This window comes from Ixodes scapularis, unplaced genomic scaffold (assembly GCF_016920785.2).
Source record: "Ixodes scapularis isolate PalLabHiFi unplaced genomic scaffold, ASM1692078v2 PGA_scaffold5__190_contigs__length_132052651, whole genome shotgun sequence".
NCBI classification, from domain to species: domain Eukaryota; kingdom Metazoa; phylum Arthropoda; class Arachnida; order Ixodida; family Ixodidae; genus Ixodes; species Ixodes scapularis.
In genome coordinates, this window is record NW_024609880.1 from 18,186,142 (window position 1) to 18,203,963 (window position 17,822).

A 17,822-nucleotide genomic window follows, 5' to 3' on the forward strand; every position below is an offset into this window, starting at 1 on the left:
GTTAATGTGCATGCTAAGGGTACCACAAAACACAAGTGCACCAAGACGCATGTCCTTCCATGCGCTTGGGGCATCGTATATAAGATACCTATTTCGTGTGGCGAGAGCTACGTAGGTCAAACGGGCAGATGCCTCAATGACCGACTCCAGGAGCATGATTACTTTTTGAAGGCAACAGTGGGTGTAAATCTTGAAATGGGAGTTCACGTGCAAACCATTAATCGACGAGACCAACATCTTGGGGAAGAACAAAGACAAATCGACCCGCGAGGTACTGGGGGCTTTCTATATCCTCCGTGAGGACAGGAATTGCATTAATGTAGAATCCGTAACGCTATTAAACAAGGAAAGGAAATTCCTTCAACAAACAATGAAGGGCCCAGACGAGCCTGGATGAACGAGCCACTATCATTCACAGGACTGAGGGTAGATGCACGAGTCCGCGGCGGATAATTTTTCTTTTCTTCTTCTTTATTTTTGTGTCAGTAAAGGTATAGAGAGTGGCGCTCTTTTTGCCCCATTCTTTTACTCCGTGCGCTAAATACTTAGATATGTTAGACTGCCAACAAGCCCAGATGTCATCTTTACTACGTTTTTATTATCTATGGCTAAGAACCTAACACCGTGTGTGTATCTTGTCTCAGCGTTTGTTATAATACATCCCAAAAGAAAACACCATCCCAATATTCCAGAAATACATGCTCAACTGTTCCTGGTTTTTGAATATAAGAAACAATTGGCACTTCATGTTACAAACATACCCTTGTGTTCGATCGAAGGTTTAATTGTCAAAAACTACCAGGTGCAATTTAAAAGAAGCAAAAATACGTGTTATCACCCGGTTGAACTGACACACTCTTCACGCGCTGAAGGACGTTCTGCTTCGGGCATAAAGAGTATAGGGATATGTTCAACGGGATGGGGAAGACAGCATTAACAAGGGCTCGATACAATTGCTTCCGAGTTACACCACCTATATACTTTTAAGAAAAACATGTGCTCAGGAACCGTGTGACTTGAAACACCTCGGAAAATTGCCCATGAATCCGTCCAATCAAAATACTCTGAGAAGACACAACACTATCGGGAAGGGCTCTACCTAGGCGCACCTGACATCTTCCGCGCAAAAATGGATCGCTCATGGAGAAAAATAAAACGATGTACAACCTGTCTCAAAAAGAGGCGTGCCAATGATAGGCCCCCCACACGCACGCGCCAAAAGAGGTTAGTCCAGCTTGGTCGTTTCCAGGACGATCCCCAAAGAAATACAACAAAAATCCGGTGCAGTTTTTGTGCGTTAATATGCAAGCACTGCAGTACCTGCATCACGTACAACAGCTTACGGACAAAGAACAAATTGCACACTGTGGCACGATCGAACATCGACAAAACTCTCCCTTTTTACATTTCGGCCTTTTCGCGTAAATCAACATCCTGCCGCCGCCACTACTCGGCCAGTCACCCGCACGCTCGACGACGCGCGTAGCAAAATGAACAAGAAAACAAAACAAACAAAAAAAATAATGAAAATCCCGGGAAGAGAAACACGAGGTATTTTTAATGGCCGGGAAGAAAGCTGGCGGTGCTGTGTTTACCAGACAAATAAAAAGTACTGAAACTTGCTTGACGAACATCTATACTACTAAGGTCGAACCCAATGATAATCATACATGGTCTGCCTTGACTGCTTCAGGCACAGGCGCTGCAGGATTAAAATTCTTCTCATGCACCGTCCAGCGTCGAGATGAACTCGTTTAGCCCCTGTAATGATTTCTAATCAACGTTCCGCCAGACCTCTCCAGTTTAACCTCTGCAGCATTGATGTCCTTTTTTGACTGGCCCCCACTGCACACCTGTCTGGTTCTTACTCCGAACTCAATTCTCTTCCATCACTGGGAGGAGGACTGATGCACCACTTTAAAATGTTACACCCCTCCCCCTTTTGTCGCTGAAATAAAACTGACGCCCACAAAATTGATTATTTTAGATTTTCCAGCTGATTGATTCTCACGTAACCACACATCCCAATCAATATTTAGCTGCAGAGTCGCGTATATTTCCATAAATCGAAAAATATAGGCTGCTCTTAACCATAATACAGAGCACGGAGGACCATGACAGGAAGTCGCGCGGCTACACCGGTGTTTGAAGTAGTTAACCATAATGTTGAGTGCACTGTTTGTCATGCTATTGTATCGCATTTGTATCCTTTAAGCTCGATGTTTCGCGCTTCAATATCTATTAGTCAGTATCACGAATGACTGTTCCAAAATAGCGGCCCTAGGTCCGTTACAACATTGGTCCGTTGTGGGCCACCATTCCGTCGTCTAGCGCGCGGTACATCGACATATTTAGAATGACGTGTATACGTATTTTCTGGGATCAGTGCAAACACTTTCTTTTTCAATCAATGCATTTGCAGTTTCTTGGAGGCCAAAATTGGGTTTATTTCTTTTATATATTTATTATTGAATGTGTTCCTTGGATGCCACATGACTGAAAATATTTGGTGCACATTCTTTGGAAGCTTCATGGTCTCGGAAAACAAAGAGCACGACTGAAACTAGCTAATTCTAAACCTGCTGTTTTTGGAGGAACGAAAATTACCTTCTAGCTGCAAATTATGTTCTGACAATTGGGCTCTTATAGATCGCGTTTCCAAAAAAACCTCGTCGAGCATAAATACCCTATCAGTGTCCCTCTAAATAAGTGCACGCCGATGCAGTGAACGTTTGACAACAAACACTGAATTGGTGTATGACCACTCAACGTATAATAATGAGTAGAAATAGGCAAGCCATTTTTTACTCCTGATATTCCGGTATATATTATCCCTTTTTGGGCAAAGAGGGAAAAAAACAGAAACAAACCTGACATGGAACTTTTTCAACGAACATTTTAGCTTCCTGGCGTTTCTTCAAAAACTTTAAACTGGCAATTACAAAACAAAAATTGTTACATTTTTAGTGCTCTTTCAAAACTGTCGAAAAACTGTGTTAAGCCTGTGCCTGTAAATGAATTTGTTTTTGGCAAGTTGGCACATTCTAGATTCGAAATCGGCAGAAAGGAAGGACATCAGGACGAAATGAACAAAACGATGCGCTGCTATCAACTGAATGTTTATTTGGAAAAGACAAATAAATGTACATTCCCAAACGAACAAGACGGTCACAATCAAACTTCTCGCGAGGAATTTTCAAAATCCTCATCTGATAAAAGGGTAGACGATGTGCTGATGGATGCTTCATCGCCCTTCACTCTGATGCTGATCTTAAATGCATCGAAGATTTGTTTTTTTTTCTTTTTTTTTTGTTTTTTTGTTTTGTTTTTTAAAGCATCCCAAAATCTAAGTGTAATTGAGTACAGGAGAACATGGGCACCTGCAACAATGAACGGCCAAACTTCCCGGGGGTGACCGCCTCACAAAAATGCCATGCTCTGGGGTCCCCTCATTTAGGAATATCCCTTTCTGCGCTATGTCTATGTGTTTGTGTTAAGGTAACATTTTTCCTAATATATAGTTGCGTACTTGTATATTATATATACATATGTGTATGCTTGTATCTTTATACGTTTTGCGCGACAACTACAGGAGGTGATTTTAAGAAATTGCGCAGCAGCGCTAGTGGGGTAGCTGGCATTGGACCTACAGGTGCATTCTGGAACCTGCAGCACCTTTTGTCGTCCGAAGATATGGCGGCGAAAACGCTCATCGACGAAACCTTGGTTCTTTGAGCCGACACGTTGATGATGACGTTGCATGAGGGCTGGGTAAGACCTGCAAACGTTGCTCTAGCTATGCTCATCTGCTACTATTTCACAGAAAACAAATTGAACATATTTAATAACCAATCACAATGCGGGCTAGTTTCGACGATACATTTTTTTTTGTCTTTTAGAAACTTCAACGACCACATGTTTCACAAAATTGAAAAAGGGCAAGGATATCCTGATATTAATAAACCATGGGTCCACTAAGTCGAAGGCGGACAATAAGATTAAGGATGACGTAATCGTGAATTCAGTCGCACCATATTGATTGCGACAATTTTCCCAGAATAAAACAGTAGACACAAAACAATAAAAACTTTAGGTTTTTATTCATCATTTGTCTTGCATTGAATACTTTCTATGCGAATGTATATGTTGTTAACAAAATATATTATTTATGTATATATATACATATATATATATATGAGTTTGATCATGAGTAAAATGCGATACCCTTCTGAGATAATCGGGAAGGTGGGCTATGTCTCTATGTTCCACTTCTTTTGAAAATTGCGCTGTGTATTATGCAATCTAATAAGAATGCGAGAAAACAAATATGCAGGCAATCACATTCACACAGAACGGAGCAAAGTGTCTTCGAAAGACAGCCACGGACTGGCAGGCCGAGTTATGCACATTGTGGGGTTAGGTATCTTTACCTCCGGGGTCCGGTTCTCAGAGGGAACTCGAGGCGCGTCCCACCGTACCGCCGACGCCCACCATCAAAGGCGGTCGCCGCACCGGGTTCTCCAACGCCATACTAACAACGATGATTCCGGTGTCTACTGACATTTATTGGCATACAGGGGGCCCCAACAAAACACTGCGGTAAGCGAGCCGTGGATGCAGGGACCTTAGTGTCAGGGGAATCGTGAGAGAAGTCATTACCAGTCGGACGTGCAAACGCTGCAAGTCAACCCGTGGAAGAAGCTTAAGGCAGAACCCTGCAGACAAATGACCACTCATAAGAAAGAAGGCCGACGGTCCCGCGAGATGCATTGCGGGTTTCTCAAAACGGGGGACGAGCGGAGTAGTGCGCAAGAGTAGGCCAGCAGGGTGGCCTACTCTCCCCAACACTGTACGGAACAAGCAGGGTAGAAGCCGGATGACTTCAGCTTTCTCTAGGGAGGGAACAAAGAATAATGTAAGGTACATCTTGCATCTTCCAGTAGATACCTGTTGACTTTTACGAGCGTGCCCTTTTTTATGAGTCTTGACCACCGCCTCACGCACTTCAAGAGCGAAACAGTAAACCAATGTCGCTTAAGAACTCTAAAAGTATTGTAAACTTCAAAGGCATCTTACTTCTGGTTTGTATGGTACTGCTCAAAATATGTTAATCCCTTGTCTGAAAGCGTTCTAATAAGCAATGGCAGGAGTGGCAGCATATGCGCGAGGCTCATAGAAAACAATGTCGCGGGAAGATATGTTTCTGCGGGGTTTCAAGTTAAACTTTGAAGGAATTGATATTTTTTAAGCTCACTTATTACACCAATTAAAACATCATCAATAAAACGACATCAAGCTTATTGCGTTTTAGTACTGCGTTGTTCGCATTAAAAAAGATGAAGCTGGGCATTTAACTGCACTTCGCGGTACAAATAACTTCAGAGAATGTCGACTGCAGCGTTTTTTTTTTCTAATTTCGTAAATTATACTTAATTTCTAGGGATTTAAATATACAACTGGCGAAAATAAAAAAAAAATATTTTCGTTCCGATTTAATTTATCTTCGACCGAAATGTAGTAGTTATGTCAAATTGATAAGAAGAATTTCGGCGTTTTGTTTTTTCGTGGCCTACGGCCTACGGTAAAATCCATTTGTGAAAAACGTGAATTGCCTGCTAGTGTCCAGTAATTCCCAGTTTCATCGTGATGTTTCCTTAGATTCCCATTTCACGTATTTTCTACCATCCGAATTCCTCAGCAAGTGAAGAACGTATGAGATACTGGTCCGGATGATGATGATGATGATTATGATGATGATGATTACTGTAAGGTAAGTGGAGCAGCGTCAACTAGCTCCATATTAATCCAAACGCAAGCTTTTTAAGCAGCCCTAGTTGAATTTGAGAAGTAGGGAAAAGTTACTGCTAGTGTGAATAGCCAGCTTTATTTAAAAGTTCACACCCTCAATCTTACTAAACATCGGACACCAAGTAAAAATACATATGTAATTTGTAAGAAGTTGTAGGAAACAAATATTGGCCTTGAGCATCTAAACATCTGCAGTGCCATAAGATATGCAGGACAGTCAGCCCTTTTTTTTAATCTCACGAAGTTTCACGTCTTCACTACATAGCAAGTACTGATGAGTCACACTGGACCGAAATGTTTGTGATACACGAGGGCTTCAAAAGAGTGTTCTTTATGAGAGGAACTCTCCCACCCCCCTGAGAGCGGTTTAATTACATGAAGTTTGTTCACAGTTTGCATGTCGCAATCCAACTGCTAGGATTTGGCAGTTTACGTTCTAAAAAAGTGCTTTGAGATCCTTGTAGGGCAGGCTGAAAGAGGCTTGAATAGATTCCTTCGAAGCGGCAGGGAGCTCCTCCGTTTTCTGATTGCCGTGTATACCAACATAGCTGGGCACCCATAGAGCTTGATGTCATTTCCAAACTGATGGGCCTTATTTATATACTCTTGCTCGCGCTGCACTGAAGATTCTTTTTACCAGCTAAAAAGAGACGGTTGTGAAGGCACTGTGAGAGACGACAAATTGAATTTGGTTGCATTATATTATTGTATGCTATGTGGTGCGGGGCTAACAAAAACCATACAATTTGGCCACGAAAAGAATTGCAATTTAGTTATATTTGACGGCTTCTTTAATGTAATTGAATAAACTGCGCAACCTACGAAGTTGGAGGTTTTAGCCTTTTCAGTCTAAACATGAATGTAGTCTCCATATTTCTGACCTAAGTCAGCGAATTTCTGCTGGACAATAAGCGGAAAAACTATCATCCTATTGAACTTCGCGAGGCAATGGTTGTGCAGAGGTATTCCAAAAAGTATTTTGAAATGCAAAAACGGAGGTACACGTATTGTAAGGCCAAATTACAAATACTGGGATGCACGTGTATCCTTGATGACGGGATGACCCTGATATAGTTCTGCAAAACTGTAAAAAAATATTCCGAAATGCAGACACAGTTACATACGAAAATACGCGTTTTCCCCCGAACAGAGGTGTGGGGTGAGGCTGCAGTTCGCGGCGAATGCAAATTGTGGTTAAAGAATTCCTACCTTTATATCAGGTCATTCAACTTTACTTACACCAAACTCGTTATCCCTTCAAAACCATAAAATTTCGAATGCAGCGAGAAAAATGAAACCATTTTTGCCTCTAGTTTTCCAGTGGAGACGAACGAACAACCGCTTGTCGTGCTTGGCAAATGTGCTGACATAACTGATTACTGCCTCTTTTCCACTCGCCTCATTTAAAGCATGTCCGCCGCTAGAGCGAAAAGCGCAGAGGGCTTTCTGGGGAAAGATTATCCAGCTATTTTTTTTAAGTGACCGCTTTTTTAACTACGTTTGTTTTTTTATAGTATTATTGTCTATTGTGGTGAGTTTTTGTGACATATAACAACACCAGGTTCTTTAATGTAGAGAACACTCTGCGCAGGATTTATATTACAAATTAAAAAAAAAAAAACTCCTTGCGCCAAAAATAGTTTTTTATCGTATAAAATGGCCAGTTAAATAGAGACAACGAACGTAACACGGTACATAATTCTGGAAGAATACTGCTTTACTAGCGATACATTGAAAATACAACTGCATTTTTCAAACATTTATCAATACAGGGATGCACATACACGAAAATAGTTCCATGATACCATCGCAATACTGCCCAGCCCTGTTAGCGACCAGTCACAATATAGATGTAAAAAGTCCCATGGCGCAACTCATTAATTTTTCAGCGGCGCCAAGCAACTTCAGTAAGATGAAGATGGAGGGATGTTGTCATACTTTCAACAAGAAAACTAAAGTGCCGAAAAATACTGTGTTTCATTTACACTTTCTCACTTTATTACCTTAAAGACACTTTTACAGGGTCCTTTAAGGTAATGACGTGAAATGAAGTCAAGTTTATTTTCAAGAAGATGGGAGGACCTCCACATTTGAAAACAAAGAGGGGATGGTCCGGATGACTCTAGAGCTTGTTAGCGTAGCAGTGGTTAAGATATTGCCTTTTTCTTTCAAGTAACATTTCGACGGGGTCTTAGCGTATAAGCTAGGCACGGGTTAGGTGATAAATGTACCAATAGAAAGTCTTAACCTTAAGTGATCAACAGGGTTTCACATCTTTAGGAAAGACTGCCTTGCTGATCCATAAACCAGGCTACCGTAATCTGTGCGATGCCGTGCTAAGGAGGTGTAAAGCAGCAAGACGCACCGTCGGCCTGATTATCAGGACATCTGTGAAAGCACTTCGAGGATGACGGAGGCGCGTATACCTTTTTGTTATAACTTCGAATGTGAGGTACAGATATTAGTTTTTTTATCCAAAATGGCACATAAAATTTTTGTGTCTGCATTACAGAAAGAGACATGGTGTTTCAGTTCAGAATATAATATAAACATAACAAACGGCACAGTGTAAAAAGAAGCATGTTGTCAATCTAGGAGAAAACTTGAAACCGTTTTCGTGTCCCAGTTTGCTCATTCTATTGATTGGAAGTTGCAGCTACCACTCACTACTAGACAAGTAGCAAGAAGAAATCGAAATCTGCACATCGTCTTCATAAACTGAATAATAAACTTAATAAACTTAGGGTGGTATCTACATAGCCAAGCCATTATTTTGAATGCAAGAAGGCTCACACTTAATACTCTTCCCTGAGGAAGAGTGCTTTCTTAAACAAACACATATGATGACATGGCACACATTTTGACAAGAAGGGTTTGTCCCGCCGAAAACTTCGAATCCAGTTGAAGAAGCGGCCCCAAACAACGTAGTTATACAAAACGTTAAGCATTCCTTACTAAAAAGCCGTGTCCTATGCCTTCTTGGGATATAACAAATACCAAAACACAGTGGCGAGTATGCAAAAACGCTTCGAAAATAAAGGTGTCTAGCCGCATTAGGCGGTGTGCAGTAGAGCGTCCTGCTCGGAAGCCCACACTCATTAACATTAAATATAATTTCTACCTCTAGAAAATGCACGACAGGTCGAATAATGAGTTGCTCATTGGTTTTGCCTCCGCAGCTTTTAAGAGCAATGGAGAGGTAGTTCGTTGTTAAAAAGGAATCCTTACCGGTTTTCACCAAAGGGATTCTGTGCGCCCTTTTGCAACCCCAAGGAAAAGACAAAACAATCATTCTCCGAAAAAAAAAATCAAGGAAGCGAATAAACTGCTCGACGATTAAGCTGACAATTGCTTTAGCATTTCATAAGAAATCCTCTCTTGTCCATGTGAGGATTACTTCTTAAAGCCAAGTGCCACATCTAGATCACATCGTGTAAATGGCCTGTTGCATTCTGCATTATGAGCACAAGTCCTAAAAACTGACTGGTTGAGTGTCACCGAAGGGAACTTCTTATTATATTCCCTGCATTTATTCTAACTAGAGATGCCCTAACAAATCTCCCCAGAAACTTTGGCTTGTCAAGTTAAAGATTCTGAAAACAGAAAAAGACAGATCTGAAAGGACAGGTAGTCATCTCTCATATTTTTGTTCCGGCACCACACTTCCTTTGCCGAGACAAGATACTTCATGCTAGAGAGGCAATTAATCCAGAAAACTCTTGCGGCCTGTTTTTTTTTTTTTTTTCTCTTGCGAGAGTTCGTCATTCTTTAATTAAACAAAATGTGGCTTTGAATAGTAAGGTATGACAAAATCCTCACGAGGCATGCTTCGGCGCTTCTGAGGGACACTGCACTTCTTTGTCCACCGGAGGTCTGCGACTCCTCGCTAGTATTTCTGAGGATTGTGATAGGCTACACGAAGCAGCATTTATGATTCATACTTTGAAGTAAACTGTAGCATCGTCAGGATATATATCGCAAAACATGGAGAGATCAAACACGGTTTGTAATATAAAAAGACCCCAATCACACTTATCCAACTTCCGCCTTGCAATGAGCTTTGACGTTGATTGAAGTATATTAATTCGTTTTAAGAGAACAAAAAAATGATCACATCCAAAAAAGCTCTTTAAAACCTGATATTAAAAACCTAAGAGTAAAGATGGAGATGAAATTTAAAACAAAAAGTGTCGTCGGCAGCAGTAACAATGTAGGCTATTTTTAGTTTGAAACGAAGAGTTTGGATAATAATAAAAGACATTCAATAATTTTACCACAGGAATCCTACCGAGCACCCAACAAACGGTTGTCAGAATAAAAATCTCCAAAATTTAAAACGGTCTCAGTGAGCTGGTCTACGAGTCCTTGCAGTTCATTGAGCTGCCATAGATAATTGGCTGAGAGTCACAGTGACACGACAGCGATCAGGCGATCGACAAGTTTGCGAACTCCAACAGCCTCTACTGGAGTCTGGCGAGACATTTTGCCACAGGCAACTACACTCCGTACTGCCACTGCTGCACCTCTGATAAGGGCTCCAGAAAACGCGGTTTTCCTAAGAAAATAATGACGATGCAACACTTGCCTTTTTGAGTCATTCAGAAGGGTCTCTTGTAAGCATTTTGTGCACGGGCAAATCTCTTAAAAAATTAAAACAAATCCACATCATCTGTTACTGAGAAGGCCGCAGCCGTTCGGCTGCATGATGCCTAACTTCTTTGCTATTACAGTGTTAAACTAAACAATATAAAATTTAAAAATATGAATACAGCATTCACTAGTTCGTTTGGCGAGCGTGTCGGGTTAACACGCGATGGGAAGAGAGCAAAACACAAACAGGGGATGAAGACAGCAATGTACAAGCTTTCAATTCAGATTTATTCCAAGGGCAGCAGAACTCCGCTGATAGGCACATCAGCTAGTACAGGCGGGGAAAAGCGGAAAGTATATGGAAAGGAAGCGCTCAACCGCGAAAACTAAAAGGAGACAGAGCGGCCACCCGTACGTGCAATGACATCGACGGCAAGCCAAAAGCATGCGACTAAAATAAACAAGACCATCATCTTCTAGCCGCTAACCACCTTGCTAATCCTCCGTGGGAACCTGCAGCGGCGTCCGCTTTATCCCCGTGAACGTCCCATCCCTCCCCCCCCCCCCTTCCCCTTCTCCGTGGCGCTCGCACGCACCGACATTCCCATTTGTGTATCTCTACACACCCGCGCAACCGTGTTCTGGCTGCCCTCGGAGCCTTCAACCTCCCTCCCGTTCCCCCATCCCCACGCCACCTAACCCCCGTGCCTCCGTCCTCTACCCAACTTAGCCGCCTCGCGTGCTCCGCGGCCAACTATACCTATATAGAAAAAAGTTTATTATCCACTAACTAGGGTGTGAGCGCGATCGTATCATCTACGGCCGTATGAAATCTGCCTCCGGCCTCGATGGAGTGAGTGAAGGTTTCGCCATGTTGTGGCAGGATATCGTCCTTTTAAGGCCCCAACAACCATCCTACCATATGGTTCCCGGTACACCCCGATGGCAGTTGTGTTTTCAAATTTCGGACACCTGTATTGCAGCATTTAGTGTGGACTACTTCGGGGTGAAGCGAGTCCTCAGCTGGCGTACTAAACTCTCTTTCATGCTCGCGTAGGTGGTCATTGACGCACGGTCCCGTTTGACCGACGTATTTCGCACCACACTGCAGTGGAACAGAATAATAATCTTGTGTAGCTCACAGGACGTATGGTATGCTGTTTTTGCACACCGTGGCGCAGGGCAGCCTACGTGTACTAGCTTGCATATGGTCTCCTGTTTAAAGCTCTATCTACATCCAACTCTGGTCCCGTATCGGGCTGCCAGCGACCGAATGCGGTGCGATACGCTGTGCAAGTTCGGTGTCCTAACCTCCTACCACGCGGTAGGGCCCACGTTTAGCAGTGAGCATTGTTTCCTAGGAGCCGCTGCATGATTGAAAAAAGCATGTCTACAGGGTAATCTCTCCTGAGCAGGCGTTCGAGCGGAGAACGCGTGCGCTGTGCCATATGGTGGGAACACGATTTTGCTCGGGCCGAGGGAATAAGAGATTTTATTATTATCACATGAAGCGATTTTGCATCACAGCTACAAAATGGAAGCACGGGCTTCAGTGATCGCTGTTGCTATGCCCATCAGATCCCCATAGAAGTCAACGTCAGCCGCATGCCTAAGAATTACAGCCATCTATCTGTGGTGTCCTCTTCCTTAAAGACAAGGCCGCCCGGCTTGTGTAAGCTGCGGAACTCATCTGGCATTCCGCTTTCTGCATTTTTTCAGTGCGTCCTACTTTATCTCTGGTATACCATGATTAAACAAAATGGCTGAATTTCAATTAAACAATCCGGAATCAGCATCGGGTCCCGCCTCGCTCTACCTCTGAGCGAGCCATTTTGTATACTTGTCATTCCCAGATATGGCGAATGATGAAGAACTTGAGAGTGTAGTAAGGTGGTTAGTTCGGCGAGTTGGTAATTATACAACATAATTGACACTGCGCACGAATATGAAAGGACAGAGAAGACAGAGGAGACAATAGCAAACTCAACTCGATGAATTGAAGGAAGAAAAAAGAACAGCCCGCAGTTTCAGCTCGGGCCGAGGCCACACGGGCACGGCGGCACCCGAGTACGCGGAGGGCACACAACATCAACCATACACATACGATTGCAGAAAGGCGATTTCCTTGTCGGTTAAGGCTATAGAAGGTTGGCTGACGCAGCGCTCGCCTAGGCGGAGTATACTAAAAGCTTGAAAAAGTTCCCTAGTGTGTTTTTCTTAGACGTTGCCTATTATCGAAGTGTTTTTTTTTTTAAGAATTGTGTGCTCTTACACGTTTGACAATGCAGAGGTCAATGACCCCCACCGTGGCACTTAGAGAAAGTTTGTGTTCCCTTAACCGGTCATCAACACACACTCCTGTTTATTCTACGTAGGATTACAACTTGAAAGGTGGATGTTGCAAATCACACTGGTTGTACAGGGCACATAAGGGTGGACGTGTTTTATACTGGAGCTGTGTTTTGTAATATTTTAAACATTTGCTCTAACTTTAAAACAAATTAAGCCCCTTTTTTTTTTGGGGGGGGGGGGGGTTGTTGAAATCACTAAGGGGACTCCGTGCCCTGTTTTTCACATTAGGTAGCCTATTTTCGATGTTCTGTTTATGGATAAGGAGGGAGCCTATGGGCTACACTTATGTGCCCTGTTCAACCACTGTGATTTGTAACATCCCCCTTTCATGTGGGCCATCATAGGACAACAGGACGGTGTGTTAAAGACCGGTGAAGGGAACACAATCGTTTTCTAAATTCCATGGGGGGGGGGGGGGGGGGGGGTCCCGTACCCCTGCATTGCCAAACGCTTAAGTGCACAACATCTTTACAAAGAACCTCCATAATTGAAAGATTCCACGAAAAACACACTAGGCAAGTTTTTGAAGCTTTTCGTAAACTCCGCCTAGGCGAGCGTTGTGCCAGCCAACCTTCTGCAGCATTAATCGAGAAAGACATTGTTTTTTGCAATCGTATGAGTGTGGTTAATGTTGTGTGCCCTCCGCGAGCTCAGGTACCCCAATTCTAGTGTGGCCTCGGCCCGAGCTGATACTGCGGGCTGGTCTTTTTTTTCCTTCCTTCAATACATCAAGTTGCGAGTTAGCGCTTGGCTCTTCTCTCTCCTCTGTTCCTCTCTATTTGTCCGCACTTTTAATCATGTTCGAACTAGAGAGCATTGCACCCGGCTTTTGGGTTCAGCGCTGTGAGGATGTCTACCTTGTAATTCCTCTCATCGCTACTTCGGCCGAAACAATCTAGCCCTGCTTCCTTTGAGCACCGGGTGGCATCCTATTTAAGAGAGACGATCCACGGATGAAGGGCTGCAATTCTTAGTTAGACATCCGACAGACGTTGACTCTCATGGAGATTTGATGGTCATCCCAGAAGGAATCAGTGAAGCTCGTTCTTCCTTTTATAGCTCTCATTCGTGGTATGTCAATCTGAGAAATAAATTTCTCATATCCTCGCACCTTACAAAACAGTGTGTCCACCCCCTATCCCAGAGCCCACGTACTGAACTTAGACACCTGCGCAGAGCTGGTTACCCTGTAGACTTGCTCTGCTCCCTCATGCAGAGGCTCCGAGAAAACAGATCTCACGACTTGTTGTGGTCCTACCACGTCGTAGGACGGTCTGGATCCCGTACATGTACAGCGTATCGCCTCGCGTTCGGTCGCTAGCAGCCAGATACGAGACCAGAGTTGCATTTAGATGCAGCTATAAACAGCGCTCCATGTGCAAACCATTAAACAGAGGCGGTCCTCCAGCAGTGTGGAAAAAAAAAAGCATGGCACGCCATACGTCCCTGCGCCAAACAAGAAGGTTTATCGCACCCCCTGCAATGTTGCGCGGAATACATGGGCAAAGCGGGACCGTGCGTGAATTAACGCCTCCGTGAGCATCAATGGGAGTGTAAGTTGCCAGCTGACGGTTTGCTTCACCCGATTGTAGTTCACACTAAAGGGACGAACACATTTGCTGCGAAACTCAGAAACCCGTACAACTATCATGGGAGGACGCCAAGAACGATGCCAGAAGGAGGGGATTAAGACGTATAAAATGACGATATCCGGTCACAACGGTGGTTGATCTCCTTCTGCCAGAGATGATACGATTCCACTCACTTCCTGGTTAGTGGATTAGGAACTTTTTGTATTTATGTATTGTTCCCCAAGGAGCTGGCGCGGTGGCTTGGGGGAGGGGGGGGGGGGGAGATCGAGGACTTCGAGGGCTTCGAGGGCCGCCTCAAGACAATTGCGCGGTGGTGATGACATACGCTGGTGGGAGTGTATGTGCGTGCGCGCGACGGATGGGCCGGAGGGTGGAGGCGGCGTTCAAGGTGATGAAGCGGCGGCCGCTGCAGGTGACCGAAAAGAAACAGCAAGAAGCTAGCGGCGCGAGCATGACGATCTGTTCCTCTTTTGTCAGTCGAATGGTCTTGGCTTGGCGTCCCTGTCACTGCACGCAGCGTTGGCCGCTTTGTCTTCTTGTTCTTGCAGTTTAGCACCTTTTTTAATCTGCTTCCTTTTTTTTAATCTGTTCCCAGCCGACGTTTTTGTAGTCGGAGTTCTGCTGGCTTCGAATTAATGTTGATATGAACTGAAAGCTCATACACGTCTGTCTCTGCTCCATATTTCTGTTTTGCATGCTTCGTATTGAACGTTTACTACGATATAAAATGTATTCGTATATGTAGATCGTCTTCTTTTTATTTGAGGAATCTTTCGGCTTCCCCGTTGAGTCACTTCTGGCGAAACGAGAGTATTCTGATCCTGAAAAGAGTTCCTCCTCCTCGTCGTATGTATCCCACCCTCATTCATGGGTTCTTCGGTTGTCGCTGTCAAGAAAACATTGCGGTCGGACGCCTCGACGGCTCACCAGGCTTCCTCAAGGCAGAGGTTTGGAGTGGCTGTCCCGGGCCCCGGGAGGACAAGACAGCAGGGGAACCGCGGGTTTGTAATTCCTTGATCTGGGATAGATGCTGGCTTATCAGAATCCTTCCTGAGGCTGGAATACTGTGCCACTGACACCGTTCCCTCGCGTTTTGCTGGGGACACCGATGACACACGGAAGTCGTCTGTAGAGGTATGCCTTCCCGCCGATGCCATCACTGGTCGTTCAGGTACTCTACCTGCGACGTCGGCATATCATCCTTTCGCAAGGAAGGAAAGTTGCATCTTTGCATCAAGGTATGATATGATATGTTTTTATTAATTTTCAACGTAAGCATTTTATGTTTATGCTCCCACAGTGGATATGCTGGAGGGTACGCAGGGTGGCGACAGTATCAGTTTACACATTTTATATCATTTTTATAAACATTAGCCACATGCTCTTTACTAGAGAACTGGGCACAAGCATCACCTCCCCTACAGCTATGTCACCTGTGACTGGCCGATTTCTTAGCAGTTAAAGCACCGCGAAGGGTTGCGAAATTAGGTCCGGACACGAAACTGGAAGTAGCCTGTCTTTACAATGGTTGAAACAGTTGTAAAGTCAAAGTTCGAGATAACCTGCCTAGCTTTATGTTCTGCACCATCATGACAAATGATAATACGCCACGCTGCATCACATCCGTCGCTAGTGACACCCTCGACAAGCTCTCAGTCTGTGATGTGAAGCAAGTCATCTGCAATACTTATCCTTTTGAAATTGTTCAGCTTATTCCTAGGAGTCAAACGAACGTTGCAATCCGAAACTGACTTCAGGGCAAGTAGTGCTTCACTCTACTTTTTTGTTTGCATCAACAAGTAGGTCACCTGATGCCATTTTTTTCGGCGCTAAACCAGGTCCAGACAACAACTTGGAGTACTTTAGACAACAAAAATAGGTACAGTTCATTAAGTATCTTTTCGTCCTCAAAACAAGAAACATTGAAAATTTGAAAAGGTTGGAAGACTTCGTAGCAATATCAAAAATTTTGGTATGGTCTTTCTGCAGAGGTCGATCAAGAGGTTTTAGCTCAGAACCCATAACAAATAAGAGGAAATCCGGTGCCTTCGAGCACCGCCCGCAACGGTGACCAGAAGTTAAGTATCCACTATGCCATAACAAAAAGGGCTTTGCTAACAACAGTACTATACCAATACCACTCAAAGCACGATACTCATTTGTGCTTGCACGGACAAGCCTTGCTTTCATACAGGGTTCTCCATTGGAGCCTAAGCACGTGAAAAACAGAAAAAAGAAACCATAGCAGAAAGCAAAAACAGGTGGATTCTAAAGAAAGGAAAAATAAAAAGGGTAGAAGAGGTGACGAATGAATCATCTACACTGGGCCTTACCTGGAAACCTTTAAATACGATGCCTAGCCGAAGTGGAGCAAAGCCAGGCCTGGGTGACTGAACCCAATGGTTCGGGTTCCTTGGTGGCGCCTCTCATCAAACACCTCCAAGCGTAGGTGCACGCTGTGGGGATACAAGTTCAGAAATACCGTCGACACATACAATGGGGCAAAACGTCTTTTGAGGACCTCAATACTACGAAATGGGTGCTTAAAGCGACAAAGTGTAAGACAAATATCTACTACTTCCCATCGGAAATGATATATGCAGATATTACCGGAGATTAGAAACCAAGAAGCAAGACGGCAAAAATGTTTGGCAAATCGGTCCGTGCGACATAATCCTTAACTTTTTATTTTCAGATAAAGTGAAAAAAAAATTATAAAAAGCACGAGCTCTCCCGCTTTTCTTGTTCATCATCTTGATGCAACATCCTCGCTAGCCTGAAGTTGACTTCGACTAATCTCCAACGAGTAAAGTGTGTGTGCTGGACTCTTTATGAGCGTGCCTTTTTGCTGTTTCACGAGACAGGCGCGAACCATCTTGTCAGCTCCGCGGTTCATCTCTGCAATTCTCCCCAGTTTTCAAAACAACTTGGAAGCTCGACAAATTTAGACTAAGACTACATCGTCCATTTTAGGCAGCTAGCATTTGTGAAAGGGTATCGATGAGCTGACTGTACCACCAACAGGTGCTCAATTGTCGAGCGTTTCTAAGATAATGATCCATGCTCGTTTATTGATACTGACATTTGCGAGCCGTCTTCATGTGTCTCACCTATCGTGGGTGGTCTTGGATACGCATGTGTCTGGTAGAAGTGTGAAACTTTGTCCTATTAGGAGATGTGCTGATGTGATGACTGATGACTCTTCTCCCCCGAGTATATGTATATGTCAGCGGTCATATATTTAACATTGCTTTCATCTCTGCAAGGGAAGCCATCAGTGCTTCGAAACATAGGCTGCTTCTGCCTAGCACTTTCTTAAGTGTTGTTTCGATAGGTCGGACGAACCTCTCCCACCATCCAGCCTGCCAAGGAGCGGCTTTCACGATAAACTTACAGTTGATTCTGTGATCTGCAATGTATCATTTGAATACGTCTTGCTACAGTGAACCCCATGCCTCAGTGTGTCATTTGATGCTGTCT